At 43.3% G+C, this 24,454-nt stretch overlaps 1 long non-coding RNA gene across 4 annotated transcripts; it reads left to right on the forward strand.

Annotated features, from left to right (window-relative positions):
* Positions 1-3,474: 3,474 nt before the first annotated feature.
* LOC103162314 lies at positions 3,475-24,162 on the forward strand. 4 transcript variants are annotated; one of them, XR_004769236.1, is made up of 3 exons: positions 3,475-3,532; positions 20,052-20,731; positions 21,567-24,162. It is a non-coding gene; the product is annotated as an uncharacterized LOC103162314 (long non-coding RNA). The 4 variants fall into 4 exon arrangements; XR_003484398.2 differs by lacking the exon at positions 3,475-3,532 and adding an exon at positions 3,614-7,902; XR_004769237.1 differs by lacking the exon at positions 3,475-3,532 and adding an exon at positions 3,614-3,825.
* Positions 24,163-24,454: the final 292 nt, after the last annotated feature.

Genomic DNA, 24,454 nt, shown 5'->3' on the forward strand with positions numbered 1-24,454 from the left:
CGTGTCCATGCAGAATGACTTTGGCAAGGGAACCTGTGGCTAAACGTCATAGACCCTGTGTCTGTTCTGTTCTGCAGATTTGCACGAGTAGGAGAGGCGATCTTTATCCTAAAAATAGCCCGCCGAAAGTAAATGCCAGACTCTGGTTTTTCACCTGATGGGAGGCGGCGTAGACAAGTGTGAATTCGTGTCAGTGCGCCCACGAGAATCCTTTCCTATTCCATACGTTCTAAAAACAGAACTCGATACCTCCCCTCCCCGAAATGTGTACACCAAATCATTCACTGGAGACACTTATCAACCAATATTTTTTAAGCAATTATGATGTGCTAGATGCATACATGACATACATTTCTCAGAAACTAACAACACATGTTTACATGTAAAGGTTTAATGACGGTAATAGTACCACCAAACTTCAAAGTGACTCTTTACAACGTTTAAACTGAGTGCAGTAATTAAGAGTCTATGTGGCCTGCAAGCTGTAGGAGTTTTAACCCTCTGCGGGCAGCTAAATAGGCCTACCCAATAAATCCTGTTAGAAAACCACACCATTTGAGAGCCTAGCCCACAGATAAGCATTGTTTTAATGTCCATTCTCCTGGTTCAAAATACTTTACAAATAACTTGTAAACAGTTTGAAAGGTTCTTTTCCTACCAAAATCAGCAAGGGGGGTCCACAGAGGAGAGAAAGAAAGGCAAAGAGCAGGAAAGACAGGAGATTGGATTAGAACCCTGCAAAAGAGCCAAAAGCACTCGGCACCACAGCCTCTGCACAAAAAAAAAAAAAAAAAAACTACACCTAGCCAGGCATAGTGTCTGAGGCCCCAGAATCCCAGAAGCTGAGGCAAGTGGATTGAGAGTCTAAGGCCAATCTGGACTACATGGTATGAAGCCAGGGAGAGCTCTTCAGGTACCAACTGGAATCATGGTGATGCCCAGGGGCCATGCTGCTGCCAGGGCCATGCTGATCTGTGGGACCTGTCCTGCTTCAAGGGCCATGGTGGCATCTGGGCCTGCCGCCCTGCTGCAACCGGGGTTTGTAGTGATGACCATGGCAAGTGTTAGCATAAGGATCATTAGAATCGTGCTGTGCTAAACCAGCCCTGCCCTTTACTGGCCCTGGGATGGATGGTCCTGCCCCTTGATGAATATTGCACCAGGTGAGCTGGCCCTACCCTTCAGGGGAGAGCTCATCCTTTCTACCCCTCCCCAACCTCCACCCTGCTTCCCAACCCAGACCCCTTCCCTCATCATAGGCATGCACCTCACCTAGAGGCAACTTGGTGGTGGTTGTGGACACAGGTGAGCCATCCCTGAGGGCATGAGATCAGGAGAGTTGGCTCTGCCCCCCATTTGTTGTGGCAAGGGTGAGGGAATGATGACTCCCACACACCCATTACCACCTAAGAGATCTGGCCCTGGGGTCACAAAAATAGAAGAACTAGCCCTGACCCCAATGGCTGCATCTCACAAGAAAGCAGCCTCTACTTCCCATCTAGGCAGCCCACTAGAGCTGACCCTGTTGTCAGGGACTCAAGTGAGCCAACCATGAAGGCAAGAAAGCAGGAGCGCTCTCTCTCTCTCTCTCTCTCTCTCTCTCTCTCTCTCTCTCTCTCTCTCTCTCTCTCTCTCCCCCCCCCCACACACACACACACACACTTAGGCCCTTGCCTGGGCAAAACAGTAGAGCTGGCCCTGGCAATAAGAGTGAGGGAGACCCAGATCTGAGGGCATGAGAGCAAGAGAACTGGTCCTGCTCCTTGCTGTAGGCTACATTGGGTGAACTAGCAGGGGCAGTGCTAGAGTGCTCATCTGGATAGTGAAGATGAGGGAAAGCTATCAAGCTGACCTACCCAGCTACCATCCAGGCCCAGAACCAGGGCTATGCGTTGGCCCAACCTAACATCCACCGCATCTATGAACTGTTGGAGTGTGCGAAGGGAATGAACCTACAAATCCCAAACAGCAGGATCTCCATGACACAAGCCAACTACAGGATATCCAAGAGGAGCCCCAGTGAGAGCCCATTGTAGGTGGTGTAGCAGAAACCAGAGGCCTCGAACCAGACCAATGACTCATTGCAAGTAAAGATGTATAGACTAAAGGATAAACTATGTCACTCACCTGGCCACACTATAGCTTCCACGACAAGAGTGTTCTTTTGGGGAGCTTTTTTGTTTGTTTATTTCATTTTTTGGTTTTTATTTTTGTTTTGGTTCTTAGTTTTGTTTGGTTTTTGGTTTGTCTTTTAAATTTGGTTTTGTTTTGGGGAGAAGTTGCAAGGTCAAGGGGACAGGGAGATAAGTGGGCCTGGGATGAATGATGTGAAAACCACAAAGAATCAATAAGTTAAAAAAAAAAAAAATGAAGCCAAGCTCTCCTGGCATAATGGCAAAATAGGTGGGTGGAAATGTGATTTATTGAAAGAAACCAATATGTTAGTCCAAGTAGTACCTGGGGTGAACAGGGCCAGTTTCAGAATATGACTTGTGAATCAGAGGTGTCTGAGAACATTCTAGTACATCAGAGAGGCACTGACATCATCAGAAACAGAGTTGTTACGCTTTGCTCAGTGCCTGGGTTAGTTACAGACTCAATCACAATGCACCCTGGTCAAGTGCCCTACCCCTTGTGGTAGTAGTTCCAACATAGACGGTTTCTAACACAGGCTGACACGTTTTTGTTTTGTTTTTCAAGACAGGGTTTCTCTGTGTAACTTTGGCTGACCTGGAACTCACTCTGAAGACCCGGCTGACTTTGAACTCACAGAGATCCACTAGCCTCTGCCTCTCGAGTGTTGAGATTAAAGGTGTGTGCCATCACTGTCAGCTTACAGGCTAACACTTTTATGAGTGAGGAATTTAAGTTACAGCTGTGCCAAAAATAAGTGATAGAATGGGAAGAAATGAAGACCAGTCATTTCTAACTACCCGAGGCTTGCTTCTCACAAAACAGACAATGATGAAGAAAATGCTGCAGTGGCTTCCTCAGTAAATTAGTGGACCACTGCAGGCACTACACAAGGTTGGTGCCCTGGCTTCCTCCTTCTGCAGCACTCTCATCACCACCAACCAGCTGTACTGACTTCAGCCCCTAGGAAGCTCCCTTCACAGAACCACAATGGCTTCAACATTTCAGACTCCTAAACCAGAAGGATGATCTTGCTACAACTCATTCAATTCCTAATCAAAGCTGTTTAGGGGACTGCGTGCCCTTGCACGGAACAGGTTTGTGTTCACTCAAGTGCTATGGGAAAGAAGTAGGTACTATCTGATGGGGAATGTACTGTGTATGTTTATCTTATTGATTGTTAAATAAAATACTGTTTGGCCAATGAGACAGCAAGTAGACGGGACTTGGAGTCAAAGAGGATTCTGGGAAATGTAGTAGAGAAGTGATGACCCACACAGGAAATGACATAGCAAGGAGACTCATATTTAAGCGAAGGAGAAACAGGAAGGGTCCCTTTTTCCATTCGCCTCCTCCAGCAGCAGGATGTGAGCCACCGGCAAGGAGGGACGCCAATAAGGTGTCGTATAAGATAAGTTTTATAAAATATATAGATGTATGATAATTGAGACTGAGCTAACAGATGAGAATCCTAGTCATTGGCCAAGCAGCATTGTACCTAATACAAGTTTCTGTGGGCCTAACTCGGGCGGGTGGCTGGTGAAAAGCTCACATGTGGCAGTGGGGCTCAGTGGCTTTTGGCGGAGAGATTTATCGTAACAGCTGTCCAGCAGCCCAGATCACTCAGAGGCCATTACATGACAGAAGGACAGCTTAACCCAGAAACATGTAAAGCAGCTTCACAGTGAGTTGGTGAGTTATTAACAGTACTGGATAAAAAGTGCCACAGTGATGCTCCCACAAGGATTTAATGTACTTAACTGCACTGACCTGCATACTAAAAACCACTGAAGTATAAACTTCAGTGTATATCTTATCTCCATAAGGGAGAATATAGTGGGGGGATCAAAAGACCCACACACACCTCTCTGTTCTCCTGCCACGTAACTACTGTTAGCAAGCCATAATGTGCATTTCCTGAATAAAGAACTTATTACTGAGTAACTGTCCAAATATGTTTGCGATACTCATTACATCTGCATTTCTTCCAAAATACTTAAGAGTTTGTGACCTCAGCATGAGAAAGATAGCACCGGGAGAATTATGCTATTGTGAGTCACTCCCAAATCTCTGCACCACACACCCTCTCCCAGCATTGCAGGTGTGAGTGACATGCAGCGTTGCCACTCTTGCTGCCAGAAGTTACTGAGAATCTAGTACTTGGTAGATACTATGTGAGTTCTCCATGACAACACTGAGCCAAACAAACATGGCTCCCACCTTCATGAACCAAGAGTCTTTCACAGACAGAAAGAGTCAAATAACTGAGTACAAATGTTAAGAGAAGACTGAGCAGTGCTGGGACACTGAACATGGTACTACCAAGAGGCCTTTGGATTACGCTGGGGTACCAGTGAGTATGTGGCAGGTCAGTCTCGGGAGACCTGAAGGAGTAGGGTTAGCAAGCAGAGATGCAGATGTCATGTGGAGAGGAACACTCACAGAGGGGAATCAGCTTTGGAAAGGGCCATGTGCCTGGTGCAGTGTAGACTGAAATGGGACTAAAGAGGGAAGGACACATCCTATGTGCTTTGCATCAAGCTGGTTGCTTTCCAAGGGAATGTGGAGTGATGGCCTCTAGCAAGAGACTACTTTTTCCAGGACTCCAGACATCACAGTTTAAAAGAGCTTGAAACCCTGAGAAACTTCTCCTATTGCATTTATGTGGTGACATTTGGCCAACAGATATTAAGGACATGGAGTAAGCAAGGCATTATAGTACTGCAAAGTCCCTCGGCTGGAGGTACCATCTGGTACACTTGAGCCAGAAGGAACAACCTGGCACGTGGGTAAGCAGCTCACTGATGCTTGTTCTACCAGCCTGGCAGCCTGGCTAAAAAAAAATGAGCACTCCTATTGAAGCAGAGGGGAGATGTGCAGAAATGAGCATGAAGGGAACCAGATTTTTACTCCACCCACATTTAAATTCATATCCTCTGAATAAAAATCTGGTACTCTGTCCTATTCAAATTTGGAACTACTAGAACCTGGCTAAGGAGATGTAGGTCATGGCACACACTGGTACCTTCCCCAGGTGGAGTCCCCTATCATTAGTATAGTTATTGCTTCTCCACCCATCCCCAGCCTTTAGAAAGACTTGGCAGGTAGGAGAGGACACTCGCTAGGCAGGTCATAAAAATGTCTGTCCAAATAAACCAGCATTCCCCAATAACCCACAGACCACCCCCAGGCAAATGCTGCCCTCTTTCCTGTGACATGTGGATGAACTAGCGTATGAAATGACCTTGAAATTTGTTTTGTGCAAGTATTAACATGTGTATATAACAATGTATGTATAACTAAGGTTATATACATGTGCATTTCGGAAATGAAAAAGAAGGCATCGACAAAGAATGCTTCCCCCAGCACCCAGAGTGTTGTGGGATGATCTAGAGAAGTTTCTTTAGTATGACCTTCAGCTGGGCAAAGATCCAACCACTGGAAAGTCAACCTAGAGCAACTGAAGGCATGTTCTGAGCATCTGCTGGCACTCCAAGAAAACAGAAAGTGAAAAGTTATGAGCGTGTGTACTCTTGTCCTTGGCCATTCCAAGGATTGTTAACCTCAGACCTGCAGTCTGTCCAAGGAAATATTCTTTTCAGTGTATACGCTTAGAAGGAGAAATGAAGGGGTGTAAAGGGGGCAAAAGAGGAAGGGGAGGAAGACAGGAGGAGGTGGCTCCTGCCATTTTAACATTTGAAAAATATTAAACCAACATATACCAACTAATACACAAGGTTCCGGAGCCTGAATCCCCATCTTTGCATTTGCTACGCTCCACTCTGTTTCCACTTCCCGACAGCAGCCTGATTTCCACCTGGGTATCCATTTTCTCAGTATCCATTTACTGTGCCCATGCATTGTCAGTAAATCTGAGCCTGCCTCCAGCTAGAGGATCTAAAAGCACTCCGGACTGTAAGCCTTCCTCTGGGTCCTGCCAAGTGAAGGTCCAGGCACATGACTTAACTTCAAGAAGCAAACCTACGTTCCAAGACTTTGACTTCTGAACCTAATAAAACACTGACGTGCGAGGCAAAGTTCGTGTACTCCAGCCAAGCATGTTGAAATAGAAAGAGGCTATCTGCCTTCTTCCAGGCAAACTGAATAAAATGTCCTGCTTTAGTGGCCAGAATCTGTTTTTCCTTGAAACCAAAGTATATTAGTAAATATTTAGTGCCTTCAGAGAAAAAAATGAAGGTATTTACAATTGGTAATCTTGCCATAAACAGAGTAAACTACACAACATTGTGGAAGGAGACCCTAGTTACCTATAGCTTATGCTGAAGAAACAAGGATCCAGCTAATAGTCACCATAATATCTCACTCTAAACAAACAGATCTTAATTCCTCCTTTGCCTGGAGCTGACTGACTTGTTTTATACCTAGTCTTCTTTACCATTTTATCGTTAAATGAAATGTTACTATAATGGTCATTTTGAAAAGATTTGGGGGCTAGAGAGATGGCTCAACAGTTAACAACACTGGCTGCTCTTCCAGTAAAAACAAGGTTTGATTCTCAGAACCCAAAGGCTCACAACCATCTCGAACCCCAGGGCATCCAACACCCTCTCCAAGGCCTCCAAGAACACAGCATACATGTGTTGTATAACAGACATATATGTAGGCAAAACACCCATACATGTAAGCAGAATTAAAAATAAGCTTGGGTGAGTTTGCTGAACCCTAATCTGAATTTCCAACTTTTCTGGTAGTATATGAGACACATGTACAGTGAACGTTGTTCTTTGACACAGATGACCGGAAACATAACCAAGAATGACTCACCTTTGTATGTCCACCCTTCCAGGAACCAATGAGAACGCCACACACTTCCAAGAGCAGCATAAAGGCCCACATAGTGTCACATGTCTACAATCACAACACTCCAGGAGTGGCTGTAGGATAAGGATTCAAGGCCAGCCTCAGCTATGTAGCAAGTTCAGGCCAGACTGAGCTATCTGAAACCCTGTCTCAAAAATTCCAAAACAAGGGGCTGGAGAGATGGATCAGCAATTAAGAGCCCTTGCTGCTCTTACACAGATGGTTCACAATTGCCTGTAAGACTTCTGGCCCCTAATGACAAACACCCCCCCAACACACACACAGAGGAATACATACATACATACATACATACATACATACATACATACATACATACCATAAATAAAAACAAACAAATCTTTAAAAGCATTTAAAACAAAACAAAGCATGGCAACAGAAAGAGAATAGCCCAAAGGGCAAACGCTGGTGAGCTGAGCTTGGAAAAACTAGAAGAAAATTTTAATCTTTTCTCTGTTTTGTAAACATAGAGTTCCTGCATGGGACAATGAAAAAGTTTTAGAAAAGGAAATGGTGATGACTGCCCAACATTAAAATTCTATTTAATGCCTCTAAGAGTTACATACTAAAATATATTTAAACTGATAAATGTTGTATTTCATCTACTTTATCACCATAATTTTTAAAACTTTCTGATGAAATCTAGAAGCAATCAGAGTTTGAGAAAACAGTCACACATTGTGAAAACATACATAAGCCACTTCTTTCTGAAAATAATTGGGTGGTATTTATCTGAAGACTTGCAACATTGCACCCTTCCTTCCATTCATTTCTCTTCTGAGAAATTTTCTAATTAAAAAAAAAAATGTGTGAGAATGGTCACAATTCCAGCATGACTTTGACACTCTGCAGCTGCTCTTGGTTTTGAAGACAGTTGTCACTCTCAAGTCAAGGCTGCCCTGCAACTTGAAATCGTCCTGCTCCAGCCTGGTGAGTGTGAGATTTCAGGAATGTGTTGCCACATCTGACTCCTAGTATGACTTTTAGAAGCCAATGTTTTAAAGTTTGAATGTTACCACAGTGGATTTGTTAAGTATTATATATTTGCATAATCAAATGCTATGGGGTTATTTAAAATTACAGCATAGGAGAATATTTAATGATATAGAAACGTTTCAGTACAATGCTAGTGAAAAAGACATGGGGTTTAGCATAAGTGCTGGGTTTTGGGGCGTTGATTTTATTTATTTATTTATTTATTTATTTATTTATTTATTTATTTTTTGGTGTTTTCGAGACAGGGTTTCTCTGTGTAGCTTTGGATCCTATCCTGGCACTCGTTCTGGAAACCAGGCTGGCCTCGAACTCACAGAGATCGGCCTGCCTCTGCCTCCTGAGTGCTAGGATTAAAGGCATGTGCCACCAATCCTGGCCTTTATTTTTATTTTTAGCATAAATCTTCTATTTCTTACACGTCTTGGATTTCGTTTTTCTCCAGACCATTCCTCTTGACCCTCCTCCACTTAATGGAGGTTATTGAGAAAAGAATAGCTAAAAAGAGGCAAGGCATGGTAGCCTCCACATCTTTAATCCCTGCACACCAGGACAGCCAGGGCTACACAGAGAAACCCTGTCGGGGTGTGGGGGGGAGGACAAGAAGAAGAAGAAAGATGCTTTGGCTACTTATTGCTCTGTCTTTTCTTTCAAGATTTTTGTTTGTTTTGTTTTTAGCATTACATCATCTTTCCCCAAAATAAAGTCTTTTTGTTCTTCTCCATGCTATGAAAATGACCTTAACAGGATATTTTCTGGTTTCTCTCTCCTGGAGTTGTCATTTGAGGGCCAAGCAGCTCTCTGGTACTGAGGTTGGGCAAGCATCTGTGGTTGGCACCTGGTGCGGTAGAGGAGGGCTTCTTTAGTCACTTCCGGTTTAAGTAGATGCCTGTCTGCTTTTCCTTCCCTGCTGGGATTGTTTAAACCACCTTGATGAACCCGAGTTACCAGAACCCCTGCGAGACTCTGTAAGGAGCACAGCTGATAAGGGTAGTGTTATTTCCTTCAAAACTGGATCAGCGTAGGAAAGCATTTTGAAAGTTCTTTCCTACCTCACCTTTCATATCATCTTCACCCCAAGGCAGAGGGGAAGACTGGAAGGCACGCTGTAAGTCTACTCATGTGTACCTTTGTCCCACATTTTTTGTTGTTAAGTCCCGTTGCTGCTGGCAGGACAGTTTGAACTATTTTTCTGGACACTGCTGTAATAGCCCATCCCTGTCTCACAGACAGGTCCTACAAACACAGTCCTACAAACTATCCCATTGAGTTCTGCATATATTGTAGAATGAACTAGTAGGAGTGGTAACAATTTCCCTTTTCTAAATAGCATTTTTACTTTTTACATTTCATTGATTTATTGTGTGTACATGCACAAATACATGTGCCAGAATGCACATGTGGAGGTCAGAGTCAGTTCCCCTTCCTTCCTTCCTTCCTTCCTTCCTTCCTTCCTTCCTTCCTTCCTTCCTTCCCCTTCCTTCCTTCCTTTCTCTTCACCTTTCCCTTCCTTCCTTCTCCTTCCCCTTCCTTCCTTTCCCTTCCCCTTCCTTCCTTCCCCTTCCTCTTCCTTCCCCTTCCCCTTTCTTCCCCTTCCCCTTCCCCTTAAGGAAATACTGAGCCTTAAGTACATCTTAGTGGCAGATGCTTGCCCAGCATGTGTGAGGCCTGGGATTGAGCAGTCAGTGCTACCAAAAACAGGAGAGAAAGAAGAGGATGTATAACTAGAAATAAGCTCCCCTGTTCTCTTATTCTGAACCTAAATATTTTTCAGTCTCCCTAATATCCTTTCCTAGAATATGTTGTTAGTTGGAAAAGAGGTGCACCTTTGAAACTATTTGTCTTGACAATTCTTTTAATTTTTGAGATGGGGTTTTTAAGTTCTGACTGCCTGGAACTCTTTATGAAAACTAAGCTGACTTTGAATTCATAGAGATCCATCTACCCCTGCCTCTCAAATGCTGGGATTAAAGTTATACACTATCACACCTGGTTAATTATGTCTTCCTATTTGTGTGTGTGCAAGCAAGTACAACTGCCCATGGAGGCTAAGAGTGCCGGACCTCTGAAGCTGTCATTACAGGCTGTTGTGTGCCACCTGATGTAGTTGATAGACCTGAATCAGGTCCCTGTAAGAGCAATGGGTCCTCTCAACTACTGCAACACCTCTTGATGACATGGTGTTTCTCAGAGCAAGTTTGTGCTATATGATCAGTTCATGTCACAAAATAGTTATTCCATCTTTCTGTGCTTCTGATCCCTCCTCTATAAAATGAAGAGGAGAATTGCATTTCTAGCCCGGCATAGTGGTACATGTCTTTGATCCTATGCAGAGGCAGGTAGATCTCTGAGTTTGAAGGCAGCCTGGCCTATAAAGTATGTTCTAGGACAGCCAGTGCTACACAGAGAAACCCTGACTTGAAAAACAAAACAAAAACAAAATTGGCCTTCTTTGGTAAAAATGTTTTGAAGGTTAAATGGGTCAATCTGCAAGCAACACAGAGCACATAGATCATGCCTGGTCATAGCACATACCTGGTGTTCAGTCACTGTTCACCACGTTGGAATGCTCCTCTCAGTTTTCACTTCTCCTTTGCTTAAACTGACTCCCTTTGGAATGTAACTCAGTCTTCTGGATTTAAAGAACATTTATACTCGAATGGCCCCAAATACATTTTGCAAACATCCAGACCTCTAGACACTCATTCAGTGTTCACAGGATATCTCTATTTGGATACTTAACAGCATTACCTTCTATAGACCCAGTCCCTACTCCTGTTCTAAGCCGATCCCACATCTAGACTTTTTCCTGTTATTTAATGTCAACATTATCTTTCCAACTGCTAAAGTCCCAGAAACTTGGACCTAATCTGCAGGTTTCTTTTTAGTCAATTGTCTTCCTGCAAAACTATAGCTGGAATCTGGCCTTCATTCCACTCTTATGCCTTGCTTCCACCCCTTCCACAGCAATCCCCTGCCTCAAGCCACTATTTACCTCTATCTTAGATAACTGAAATAGATTTTTTTATTACTTTTAGTTTTTCAAAATAGGATTTGTCTCTGTAGCTCTGGAGCCTGTCCTGGAACCAGCACTGTAGTCCAGGCTGGCCTCAAACTCACAGAGATGCACCTGTCTCTGTCTCCAGAGTACTGGGACTAAAGGTGTACACCACCACAGCCCGGCTCAAACAAAAAAAAAATTTAAGGCCAGAACAAGGGCCTCGAGAGATGGCTCTGTAGTTAAGAGCATTAGAGTGCATTCTATTCTTGCCAAGGATCCTAGTTGGGTTCTTAGCACCCACAAAATGTGGCTCACAATCACCTGTAACTCCAGCTCCCGGGGGAATCCCATGCCTCTTCTGGCCTCCTTGGGCACTGTACTCATAAGCACATACCTACACAGAGAGACACATACATGTAATTAAAAATAAAATAAATTAGGCAAGGCATGGTGGCACATACCTTTAATTCCAGAACTCAGGCATCAGGAGCAAATAGATCTATGTGCATGTTAGGCAAGCCTGTTCCACACAGCAGTTCTGATCCTGTCTCGATGGTGATGGTGGTGATAATGATGAAACAAATCTTTTAAAAATCAAAACAAAAGCCTGGCGGTGGTGGCACATGCCTTTAGTCCCAGCACTGGGGAGGCAGAGGCAGGCAGATCTCTCTGAGACCAGCCTGCTCTACAAGATCTAGTTCCAGACAGCCTCCAAAGCCACAGAGAAACCCTGTCTCGAAACCACCTCACCCCCCGACCCCCCCCGCAAAAAAAAATCAAAACAAAAAAAAAATTGGAAACAGTCAAAGTGTGTAGCAATAGGAAACTAAGAAGTTATGCTATAGCTAAACGGTAGATAATTTTACAAAGTTAAATATGGATTTTAAAAAATCAATCACATTTTTTGTTGCTGTGGTTTGATTTGTTTTTTTGTAGCCTTGGTTGTCCTGGAACTTTGTAGACCATACCGGCTTTGAACTCACAGAGATCCACCTGCTTCTGCCTCCTGAGTGCTAGGATTAAGGGTGTGTGCCAGCATCACCCGGCTAATCACACACTGTCAATGAAAAAAACTTATGAAACAGCAAGAACACATGATCCTAACTTTGCAAATTTAAAATATATACGGATAGAGGAAGTTATTAGAAATGCGAATAGCAGTTGTCACATAGGAATCACACACAAGTAACATAACTCAAGGCTGAAGGCTCATAGGAGAGCCAAGCTACCACTAGCAAATTTGTTCAGGTGAAAATTCTAATCACCACTTGTTGCAACGTTCTGAAGTTAAGCAACCACCTCTTTTGCAGGGTACAAATGGCTTACCAAGTATTTCATGATTAAAAAGTGTATTTTATTGGATTCGTTGTTAATGAAAATCATTCTTACTTAGCATACTTAGCAAATAGGAAAAAAATTCTCCTAATGCTTTTAGGAGTGTCTGCCCTTGATGTTTGCCAGGTTTGGATGCTGAGCAGAGCTTGTTTTTGGAGTGACTGATACAGTTTCCCAGAAGTTTCTTATCAGTTCTAACTTGCTTTCAAAAGCATTACAAGAATGAGATATAAATGACTTATGCTTAGTGCCTAATTGGGGTTGTTTGGTTTGGGTTTTTTTTTTTTTTTTTTTTTTTTTTGTTTTTTTTGGTTTTTCAAGACAGGGTTTCTCTGCGTAGCTTTGGAGCCTATCCTGGCACTTGCTCTGGAGACCAGACTGGCCTCGAACTCACAGAGATCCGCCCGCCTCTGCCTCCCCAGTGCTGGGATTAAAGGCATGCACCACCAATTCCCGGCTGTGCCTAATTGGTTTTTAGCTCACATTTTTTTCTTGGACTTCGAGTGTTGAATTTAAAAGTTAGTTCTTGGAATTTTGTCATTTATGTATTTCTCATTAGTTACCAAGTAAGACAATCGAATGATGAAAATAAAATTTAAGCCCACAGCCCTTTTTTGTTTGCTTTTCTATTTGAGTCTTACACAAAGAACACACTAGTATGATTAAGAAGTCTGAGCCAGAATGCGGCATATGCTACTGCGCAGGCTGGGCAAGAGGATCGCTTGAGCCTAAGAGTTTAAGGCCAGCCAGAAAATGGAAAGATCTCCTATGCTCTTGGATAGGTAGGATCGACATAGTAAAAATGGCAATCTTGCCAAAAGCAATCTATAGATTCAATGCAATCCCCATCAAAATACCAACACAGTTCTTCACAGACCTTGAAAGAACAATTCTCAACTTTATATGGAGAAACAAAAGACCCAGGATAGCCAAAACAGCCCTGTACAATAGGGGATCTTCTGGAGGCATCACCATCCCTGACTTCAAGCTCTATTATAGAGATATAGCCCTGAAAAAAGCTTGGTATTGGCACAAAAATAGACAGGTAGACCAATGGAATCGAATTGAAAACCCTGATATTAACCCATATATTAACACCTATAAACACCTGATTTTTGACAAAGAAGCTAAAAGTATACAATGGAAAAAAGAAAGCATCTTCAACAAGCAGTACTGGCATAACTGGATGCTGCAGATAGATCCATATCTATCACCATACACAAAACTTAAGTCCAAATGGATCAAAGACCTCAACATAAATCCAGCCACACTGAACCTCTTAGAAAAGAAAGCGGGAAGTACTCTTGAACGAATTGGTACAGGAGACTGCTTCCTGAACATTATACCAGTAGCACAGACACTGAGATTGACAATTAATAAATGGGACCCCCTGAAACTGAGAAGCTTCTGGAAGGCAAAGGACACAGTCAAAATTACAAAAACTGTAGCCTACAGAATGGGAAAAGTTATTCACCAACCCCACATCTGACAGAGGGTTGATTTCCAAAATATACAAAGAATTCAAGAAGCTAATCACCAAAACACCAACTAATCCAATTAAAAAGTAGGGTACAGAACTAAATAGAGAATTCTCAATAGAGGAATCTAAAATGGCTGATAGACACTTAGGAAAGTGGTCAACATCCTTAGCCATCAGGGAAATGCAAATCAAAACAACTCTGAGATTCCATCTTACTCCTGTCAGAATGGCTAAAATCAAAAACACCAATGACAGTTTATGCTGGAGAGGATGTGGAGAAAGGAGAACACTCCTCCACTGTTGGTGGGAGTGCAAATTCACACAGACACTGTGGAAATCAGTATGGTGATTCCTCAGGAAAATGGCAATCAGTCTACCACAAGATCCAGCAATTCCACTCTTAGGCATATACCCAAAAGATGCACATTTATATAACAAAGACATCTGTTCAACTATGTTCATAGCAGCATTATTTGTAATAGCCAGAACCTGGAAGCAACCTAGATGCTCCTCAACTGAAGAATGGATAGAGAAAATGTAGTACATTTACACAATGGAGTACTACTCAGTGGGGAAAAAATGGAATCTTGAAATTCGAAGGCAAATGGATGGCACTAGAAGAAACCATCCTGAGTGAGGTAATCCAGTCACACAAAGACAAACATGGTATATATTCACACATATATGGATTTTAGACATGGAGCAGGGGATGGCTAGTCTACAATCCACACCGCCAGAGAGGCTGGGAAACAGGGAGTACCCTAAGAGAGAGATGAATGGTACCCCAGAGAAGGGTAAAGGGACAAGATCTCCTGAGAGGACTGGGAGCATGAGAGGAGGGGAGAGGGACCTGGAAAAAGAAAAGGGGGAGAAAAGGAGATAAGAGGAGGAAATGGGGGGCAGGAAGTTTGAGTCGGGGGAGGAATAGAGAGCAGGATGAGAGATATCATAATAGAGGGTGCCATTACAGATTTGAGGCAGGATCTAGCACTAGGGAGATTTCTAGAGATCTACCAGGATGACACCAACTGGCAATCTAAGCAATAGTGGAGAGGCTACCTTAAATGCCCTTCCCCATAATGAGATTATATGCCATCCTAGAGCCTTTATCCAGGGACTGATGTAAGCAGAGGCAGACACCTACAGCTAAACACTGAACTGAACTCCTGGTACCCAGTTGCCAAGAGGGAGGAATGACGAGCAAAGGGGTCAAGACCAAGCTGCTGAAACCCACAGAAACAGCTGACCTGAACAAAGGGTGCTCATGGACCCCAGACTGATGTCTGGGAGGCTAGCATGGGACTGACCCAGACCCCCTGAATGTGGGTGTCAGTGAGGAGGCCTCAGTAATCTATGGGGCCTCTGGCAGTGGATCAGTATTATCCCTGGGGTACGACTGGACTTTGGGAGCCCATTCCATGTTGAGGGATGCTCTCTCAGCCTAGAAACATGAGGAGGGCCTAGGCCCTGCCCCATATGGTATGACAGACTTTGGGGATCCCCCATGGAGAACCTCAACTTCCCTGGGGAGCAGAGGGGCAATAGGGTAGGGAGTTGGTGGGGGCTCTAACCACATGACCTTGGATTTTCTTCCTCTTTGCAGCAAGTTGAACCTTTTTTTTTTCTTTTGGTTGACAACCACAAACTCTCAAACTGTGTGCCTAGGTTTGTGTTGTAATTGTTCTGGACAAAACAAAACAAGAATCTGTTTTCTAAAGCAAAAACAAATGTGGTCCTTATTATGAAAAAGCCTTCAGTTTCACTTTTGAGTTAACATTATTTATTCATTTATTTATTTGTTGGGTGGAGTGTGCCAGTGCACAAATGTGGAGGTAGGTACAGGAATTGGTTCTCTCCTTTTACTGTGTTGGTCCCAGGTATTGAAATCAGTTCATCACAAATGGTAGCAAGTACCTTTGTCTACTGAGCCATGTTGCCAGCCCCAAGTGTAGCATTTCACTGAAAAACATAGTTGTCTGTCCTTAGCTTATCACCCTCATCCAGGTGCTATGGATCCTATATGCAATAAGGCAGTCCAACCATAAATTCTAAAATCCTGATCTCTGTATTGAATTCCACTACTTATCAGAAAGTGTGCATGTTAGCAAACTGTGTAAGACATGATAATACAGGCCCTCTGGTGGGCATTGAGAATTATGCAAGTTGCCACAATGGCAGGGATTTAACATTGGAAGGGGGCGGGGAATACAGGGGTAATAAATATCCTACTGTATGCAGAACACTTCCATACAAAATGTCAGTGGCTTCAGCAGGATCCCAAGAATCCCAGAAGCATTCTTCTCTGCTGGGGCATCCCTAGTCTCTGGCCCCATCCTTGTTACATACAGTGCTGTCCCAGGCCTTATTCAGTCACTTCTAAAAGCCCGAGGATCATAACCCCATGGGATTAGACTGAGTCCAGTGCCCTTGTATGTACCCAACACAGGTTGTTTGTGAGGGAAGCAACAATATCGTTCAGCAATGGGCAAAGCAAACACACCATTCTCACGGAGCTTACATTCTCACAGAGTAAGTCAGCAGTTCTCAAGAGTGGTCCTTTGACACCCAAAAGTTCCTAGAAGTATCTTAGAGGCTTAGTTACAAGACTGGGCAGGTTTTGACATCTTCACTGATTCCCACATGCCCTGATGGACACATTGTGATGGATTGAATTGATACATGAGGTGAGCAGCTGTGCTCTTCACCAGCACACACCTTGGGGGAGTAAAGGCTGTATCATTCCAGATGCTGCTAATGAAGCACTAAAAGTTGCTAACTTTATGTGGTCTGCCCTTTGAGAGTACACTGTTTTAATATTCTGTGACAAAACTCAAACTACACACAAAATACTTCTGCTACATACAGAATATGAGGCTGGTCTGGAATGAAGTTTACCAGATAAATTACTTTTCATACTTGATAACAGTTACTACTTTTAGAGGAAGAATGGATATGATGTATTATCAAACTATAAGTGTGTCTTTCTTTTCTTTTCTTTTCTTTTCTTTTTTTTTTTTTGAGATAGGGTTTCTCTGGGTAGTCCTCCCTGGTTTTCTCAGAACTTTCCCTATAGACCAGGCTGGCATTGGACTCGGAATCCTTCTGTCTCTGCCTACCAAGTACTGGGATTAAAGGTGTGTACCACCACCACCCAACTTAGAATTCTACTTGTATATTTATATTATTTTACTCAGTTAGTGTCTGACTACCCATACATTCACTTGAAGATAAATTGACAATGTATCTGAGTACACAATAAAAATTTCAGATGTCATATAATATTTATTACATAGCACAAAGGAAAAAGTTTTGCTCTCAAATGGCATTTCTTTTTATGTTTCCATTAGCCACAAAGAGTCATCTGGAAATTCTTTTAATTAATTCTGACAATTTCATATGTGCAGATAATATATTTTAGTCATATTCATCCCAGTTACCTCTTCATGTCCCTCCCATTTCCACTGAACCTTTTCTTTCCAACTACTTTGACATATTTATTTATGTATGTATGTATTTATTTATTTATTTATTTATTCACTTATTTTATGACACACTGAGTTTGATTGGGGATGTTTGCTGCTAGCATGACCTGGGGATTACTTATCAGGGCACGAGCAACTTACCAATGGCTACTATAATGAAAATAGTATCTCCCCATCTTACATCAGGAATTCTTTTTTTATTTTAAAAACTTATTTATTTATTATGTATACAACATTCTGCTTCCATGTATATCTGCACACCAGAAGAGGGCACTAGATCTCATAAGGGATGGTTGAGAGCCACCATGTGGTTGTTGGGAATTGAACTCAGGACCTCTGGAAGAGCAGTCGGTGCTTTTAACCTCTGAGCTATCTCTCCAGCCCTACATCAGGAATTCTTATCTCTTTCTTTTGCCAGTGGCATTACTTGATTCTGAACATCTGGGGGCCAAGAAAGGGTGTTTTGAAATACCAATTAAACATAACAAAGTCCTTTTTCTGTGGTGATATATTATTTATGATTTAATAAAGACTTCCTGCAGTATCAGAAAGCAAAGCCAACCACAAGCTATAGAGGTCAGGAAGTGGTGATAACACTTTTAATCGCAGCAGCCATAGAGCTAGGCAGTGATAATACACACCTTTAATTCCTGGATGCAGGATACAGGCAGATGGATTTCTCTGAGTTCAAGGCCACCCTTGAAGAAGACTGAAGAAGAGTAACAGAGCTCACACCTTTGATCCCAGCACTTGGGATCACATACCTTTAATGCCAACACTAGGGAGGTGGAGACAGGAGTGATATGGCAGAGAAGGGAATATAAGGAGGAAGAGACAGGAACTGAGAGCTTTTTGTCTCCGAGGATTTGTGGAGACAGGATCAGCTGTCTTGGTCTGAGGTAGAGATAAGAATGTGGTCAACTGTTTTGCTTCTCTGATTTTCAGCTTGAAGCTTGAACCCCAGTATCTGTTTCTGGTTGTTTTTGTTGTTGTTGTTGTTGTTTTAAGATTTATTGGGGGAGCACATTGACCCCAGAAGCTGTCTGGGAGGCCAGTACAGGTCTGATCCAGACCCCTGAACATGGATGTCAGTGAGGAGGCCTCTGCACTCTAGGGGGCCCCTGGTAGTGCATTAGTATTTTTTCCTGGTGTAAGAAGGGACCCTAAAATTTGTCCCCGAATTGTTTGTAATAGCCAATATTACTCAAATCAGCTTACTGATAATTAACTTACTTCTTTCTTATTGACATACGCTTTTCAAATAAAAGATATATGTTTGAAATATGGTATATATTCTCTAGAGGTTTGGTTTGAACTGTTAGCTGAACTGATTGGTACAGTGAGTAGTATTACAAAGTATGGGGTTGGTGTCCTTACAGAGGGGACTACTCTGCATTGTCTAAAAGTTGAGGAAAGAAGCTTCTGGAACTGAATAAAGCTTTCACGATCGTGGATAACTGCACCCTCGGCAGCACATGTACGCATGTTCATGGAATGTCTACTATAATGGGAGTATTTAACATTCTTATAATAACTAATCCTTAAATTAACATCGAAAATAAGTATTTTTTCCTTCCCAAATAGTTTTGTCCATGATGTTTATTACAGCAACAGAAATAAATAAGGGACAGCTGCTAATTTATTTTTAAGAACCATTATGAATGCCTTTCTACTATGCATAAAATTCATAGTTACAAGATTTCTATGCATTTATACAAGTTGAAAGTATGCTAAAATGAAAAAAAGCAGATTAGTAGATGAAAAGGCATGCTCTCATTTTTTTTTTTTTTTTTTTTTTTTTAGTGGTCTTATTCTTGACATTGGTATCAACATTTTCTGGAGGCCCCAGTGAGATTCAGACCACCCACCATGTTTGTCTTGTCTTTGTATGTCTCATCTTGTCTTTGGCTTTATTTTTACTGTCCTCTTTCTGCCTCTTGTACTTTCTGTGTTAATTAGTATATATTGGACTTGGGGTGACTAAACTGATGGACAGTATGTGAAATAAGAATAGTGAGCCTAACAACCCTCTAACTTGTGCTCTAAGGAATTTTGATGAATTTTACCCCCTATAGTTAAGGAGGATTGTGATCATCCCATCACCAACCATCACCTACGAATAGTCTATGAAACTTAATGGTCCACATTTGGGGTTGATGCCCTCCTTGGGTACTTTTGATTGTCAGATAGCCTGGGCAGTGACTAATGTCATCCTCAGTAAGCCCATCCACCCAGATCAGATTGGATACATCTTACCTTGGGCTGAAGCAGCTTCTAACTTGCCCCCCTCAATGAAGGTTCCTATGGTCCATAACAGGCAAGGTGGCCAAGCAGAGACCTTGAGCGCCCTCTGAATACCGTTCTGCAGGACTCACAGCAGGAAGAATCCCTCCTCCCTCCGTATAACCATCTTTACCCTCTTCTCCCCTCCTCACCTCAACCTCCACTTTTGCCATCCTAGTCCCCACCACCAAGACTTCACTCTGGCCTCCTGTCTGCACCTACCCCCACTCCACTATCTAGTTCTTCCCTGCCTCCACCTATCTTCCCCTGTCTTTCCCCTTCCCACACCCCCCAGGGAGTCCCATATGGCCCTCCCAACTCCTCTTCCAATTCTGGTTCTGGGGTGGTACCTCCTTCAGTCCTTGCTCCCCTATGACCGTTTTCTGACAATTGTTACCTGGATGTCCCTTTCTTGACCACAGATCTCTACAACTGGAAGAACCAGAACCTCCTTTTCAGTACTAGCCCGGATTCCTTAATTTCTCTAATTGATTCTCTTTTTCAGTCATCTCTCCATGAGGGACAGCTGTCCTTAGATTCTCCATACCCTCTTCACCACTAAAGAAGGGGCACAGATTCTCATGAAAACAACTGAAGGTCTCCCTGGAATAGCTTCAATGGCTGATAACCAGAGGGCAGAGGCAATTGACCATGCTCTGCCAAGATGGAGACCCCAATGGGACTACAACACACAGAGAAGAGGTCACTCAGTGAGTACCACCAGGTTGTGCTAGGAGGGATGAAACAGGCAGCCTGAAAACCCACTGACCTATCTAGGGTCACAGATGTGAAACAGGGCCCAGATGAATTGCCTTCAGCTTTCCTGGAGCACCTCCTGGACGCCTATCAGTTATATGCTCCTATAGACCCAGAGGACCTGGCAAACCTCAAGGTGATTAACTTGGCCTTTGTTACTCAGTCAGCCCCTGACATATGGACATACAAAAGATGGATGGGTTTTCAGGAAAGAACAGGTCAGAACTATCAGAGATAGCTCAGAAGGTGTTTGATGGCAGAGACAGCAACGATCTTCTGATAAAGAAGATGGAGCGTGCCACCGTGGCTGCACTACAAGCACCTGCCTAGGCACCCCATGATAAAAAGAGGAAGTATTTACCAAAGGACCAATGTGCCTCCTGCAAAGAAATGGGCCATTGGAAAAATGAACGTCCATGCTGGAAACAGGTAGGCACCCCCAAACCCAAGCCAATTCTAGCTATGGAGGATTAACAAGGCTGGGGCTCCTTTGAACTAGGCCTCCAGGAGCCCATGGTTACCTTCACCATAGAGGGATAAACTAAATTTTCTGGTAGACACGGGCTACTCATTCGGTGTTATGGGAGTCTCTAGGACCCCAATCAAACAATGGAAGTATGGGGGGCAGCAGGGGATGTTAAAGGAACTGTGACTCATTTCTTTATTGTTATTTCTGAATGTCCCTACCCCTTACTGGGGTGGGACCTCTTGAACAAGCTCCTGGCAACAATACCATTCTCAGGAGACTCTACTAGGTTGCAATTGGGAGGCCCTGCTAGGCTTTAAGTATAACCTGCCCAATAATTGAGCAATATATGCTCCTCCAAAATTCAACCCATTCCCTGGAAGGAAAATGAAAAACAGTTGTTGCTCTAGGAAATCCCTACAGTTTGGGCAGAGGACAATCCTCCAAGTCTGGTAAAACATTGTGCACCTAACATCTGGGGCAATGCCCATTCCAGTCAAGCAGTGCCCCATGAGTTCCAGGCCAAGGAAAGGATTAAGATTCATATCAGGTGCCTCCTTGAAGCAGGTGTACTTATTCCTTGTCAGTCAGCTGGAATACTCCCCTTGTTGCCTATCCATAAGCCTGGAAGTCGAGACTATAGACCAGTACAAGACTTGAGGGAAGTGAACAAAAGGGTAGAATCCATTTACCCAACTGTTCCAAATCCCTATTCTTTGTTCAGTTTATTACCATCAGAGAATAAAGTTTACACTGTATTGGGCTTAGAAGATGCATTCTTCTCTGTCTCCCTGTTAGAACTGAGTCAGCCCATATTGGCATTGAATGGGCTGACCCTGAACTGGGGATATCAGGACAACTAACCTGGACCAGACTGCCTCAAGGTTCAAAAACTCTCCCACCATCTTGGATGAAGCATTCAACCAGGATTTAAATCTCTTCCATAGTAAGTGCCTTGAGGAACCTTGCTTCAATATGTAGGTGATTTATTATTGACTGCTATAGATGAGAAGGACTGTTTGAGAGCCACCAGAGACCTTTTGGAAATTCTAGCCCAATTAGACTATAGAGCTTCTGTTGGAGTCCTGGAGAAGATCCACAAAAGACCACCTTCCACATATGCAATCAGCAAGAGCATTTATTTTCTTGAGAATAGAAGTACCAACATGCTGGGGTTGGGCATCCAACACAAAGGCAAAGATGGTGCCGGCCCCCAAGAAAAGTTTGGAGGTTCTTTTATGAACAACTAGAGGAATTCTAAAAGCAGTGTGATCACTCAATCTATGATTGGTTTACACAAGTGACAATCATATTAGTATGTTTCTAATTGGTTAGGGCTGGCAGGAGTGGGCTAAGGCTATAGCTTTTCCATTTTTTTTGGTCAAGTCTAGACAAGTCCCAGGCTTTGTGCTTAATTGGTTATCTCCTTGAGGTAAGGAGGGTTACCTCCTTAGTGGGGGTGGAGGGTGGGGAAGTGGCCCTGTCCTGGTATGTGCAGTTCTTTTCACAGCCTCACTGTCAGGGGCATTGGTAGTTGATTGTCCTTTGTTTGTGTCTTCCTCAGAAACTGTCTTGTTGAATTTCAAGAGGCAGGAACTGAGGCCTAGTTCCTAACTGAGTTATTAGGGGCCTGCCATGTTATCTGCCTGGCCCTCTCAGTTTCTAAAAAGAAAACTCAAATTTTCTCACCCCAGGTTACTTACTTGGAATATGAGCTGAGAGAAAGGAAAAAAGACTGTTGTCCCTCCCACCCCCATAGCAGCCATACTGCAAATCCCAACTCCAATCACCAAGAAACAAGTTAGGGAATGTCTGGGAGCTGATGGATATTGCCATCTTTGAATACCTGGGATTGCTGAAATTGCCAATCACTCTGCTATGGCTGCAGCAACATCCCTTTAGAATGGACTAAGGAACATGAACAGGCCTTTAAGAACTTAAAAGAGGCCCTGGTACAGGCCCCCACATTAACTCTCCCTAATATCTCTAGGCCCTTTCTTTACACCCATAAAAGAAAGGGCATTCCCAAGGGAGTCCTGACTCAAACCCTGGGTCCCTGGAAAAGGCCGACAGCTTATATCTCAAAGAGACTGAATCCTATAGTCTTTGGGTGGTTCCCTTGTTTAAGAGTCATTGCAGCCACTTCGTTTCTTGTAAAAGAAGCTGAGAAGCTCATGTTGGGACATATTTTAACTGTGATAGCTCCGCATGCTGTGGAAGCCCTGCTGAGTATGACCTAGAAGAGATCAAGTCATACTCTGACTTGGGAGGTCGGGAGAGCCACATGGATAGTGGACCTCACCTGATGGGAGAATCGGCATGCCAAAGGTACTAGGCCAAAGCTGGCTATTGCCTTGCATCTTGTCATGCACTTGTCACCTAGAAAGGTCTCAGAACTTATGTCACCTCACATCTGGATACCTGGACACTGAGAAAAACTTCAGAGCATTTCAGATCACTGCCTGACCTGTGCCCAGGTAAATGCAAAGAAGGACATGCTTTCCCCAGGCCAACAGGGTCAAGATACAGTACCCAGTGAATTTTGGGAAATGGACCTCACTGAAATCAAGCTAGGACTGTATGGACACAAATACCTGCTGGTCTTTGTTGAAACCTTCATAGGTTGGGGTAGAGGCCTTTGCATCCTGAACAGAAACAGCCCATGTGGTAGCTAAGAACTTGATAATTGAAACTATTCCCAGATTTGGTCTCTCCATATTTCTGGGGTCTGACAATGACCCAGCCTTCACTGCCAATTTATTTCAATTGCTCTCTAAGGCTCTTAACATAAGTTAGAAACTTCGTATGTATTGTTCTCAGAGCTCAGAAAATGTAGAGAATGAATAGAACTTTAAAGGAGATTTTTAAACTAAATATGCTCTTGAAACTGGTGGCAACTGGGTTGACTCTTGTCTTATGCCCTTCTCAGAGTCTGATGTACCCCTACTGAGTAAAGCTGCCCCCATATGGGTGACCACTTCCATGATCCCTCGGGTACATGCTGAGCTGTTATAGGATTGCCCCACTTCTATCTCTGAGTCCTTGAAAGGATGGCAGTTAACTCTGGATAAGATTCTCCCTTGGGTCCAGGCTGCTCAGTGTGCTGGGTACCACCCACCCGACCACTGCTCCAGTGCAGAGATGCTGTGTTAGTCTGCCACTTCAAAACTGACCAGCTTTAGCCTAGATAGAAAGGACCTTAGACTGTGATTCTCCTGCTGTTAAAGACGCTGTATTTCTTCCCGGGTTCATCACTGACACCTCGAGAAGGCATCTGAGGAACCCCCGGAAGAGGAGCCCAACCCCCAGTGGTGGAAAGTGAGTGAAAAAGGATTGGTGAAAATGAAACTGGCCCACTTTACTGAGCATATTAAATAAATTCCACAGTAGAGAAGTGTGGTGTTGGATTTTTTTCCGCAGAAATTTTAATTTTCTATGGCTTCTTCTTTCCTCCCATGTTTCTGTCAAGGAAACACATCCCTCCTAAGTTTCATTCATGTATTGTTGTTGGTGTTTTTTACTCTGTGGGGAGCCTATCACCCAGCTCCCAAATAAATACATGGAGGCTTATTCTTTCTTATGAATGCACCAGCAGAAGCTTGACTTATTTATAGCCAGTTTTTCTTAAATTAACCCATCTACCTTTTGACTCTGAACTTTCACCTTTCTCTATTTCTGTATCTTTT

The sequence above is a fragment of the Cricetulus griseus genome, chromosome 3, assembly GCF_003668045.3.
Source record: "Cricetulus griseus strain 17A/GY chromosome 3, alternate assembly CriGri-PICRH-1.0, whole genome shotgun sequence".
Classification (NCBI taxonomy): Eukaryota; Metazoa; Chordata; class Mammalia; order Rodentia; family Cricetidae; genus Cricetulus; species Cricetulus griseus.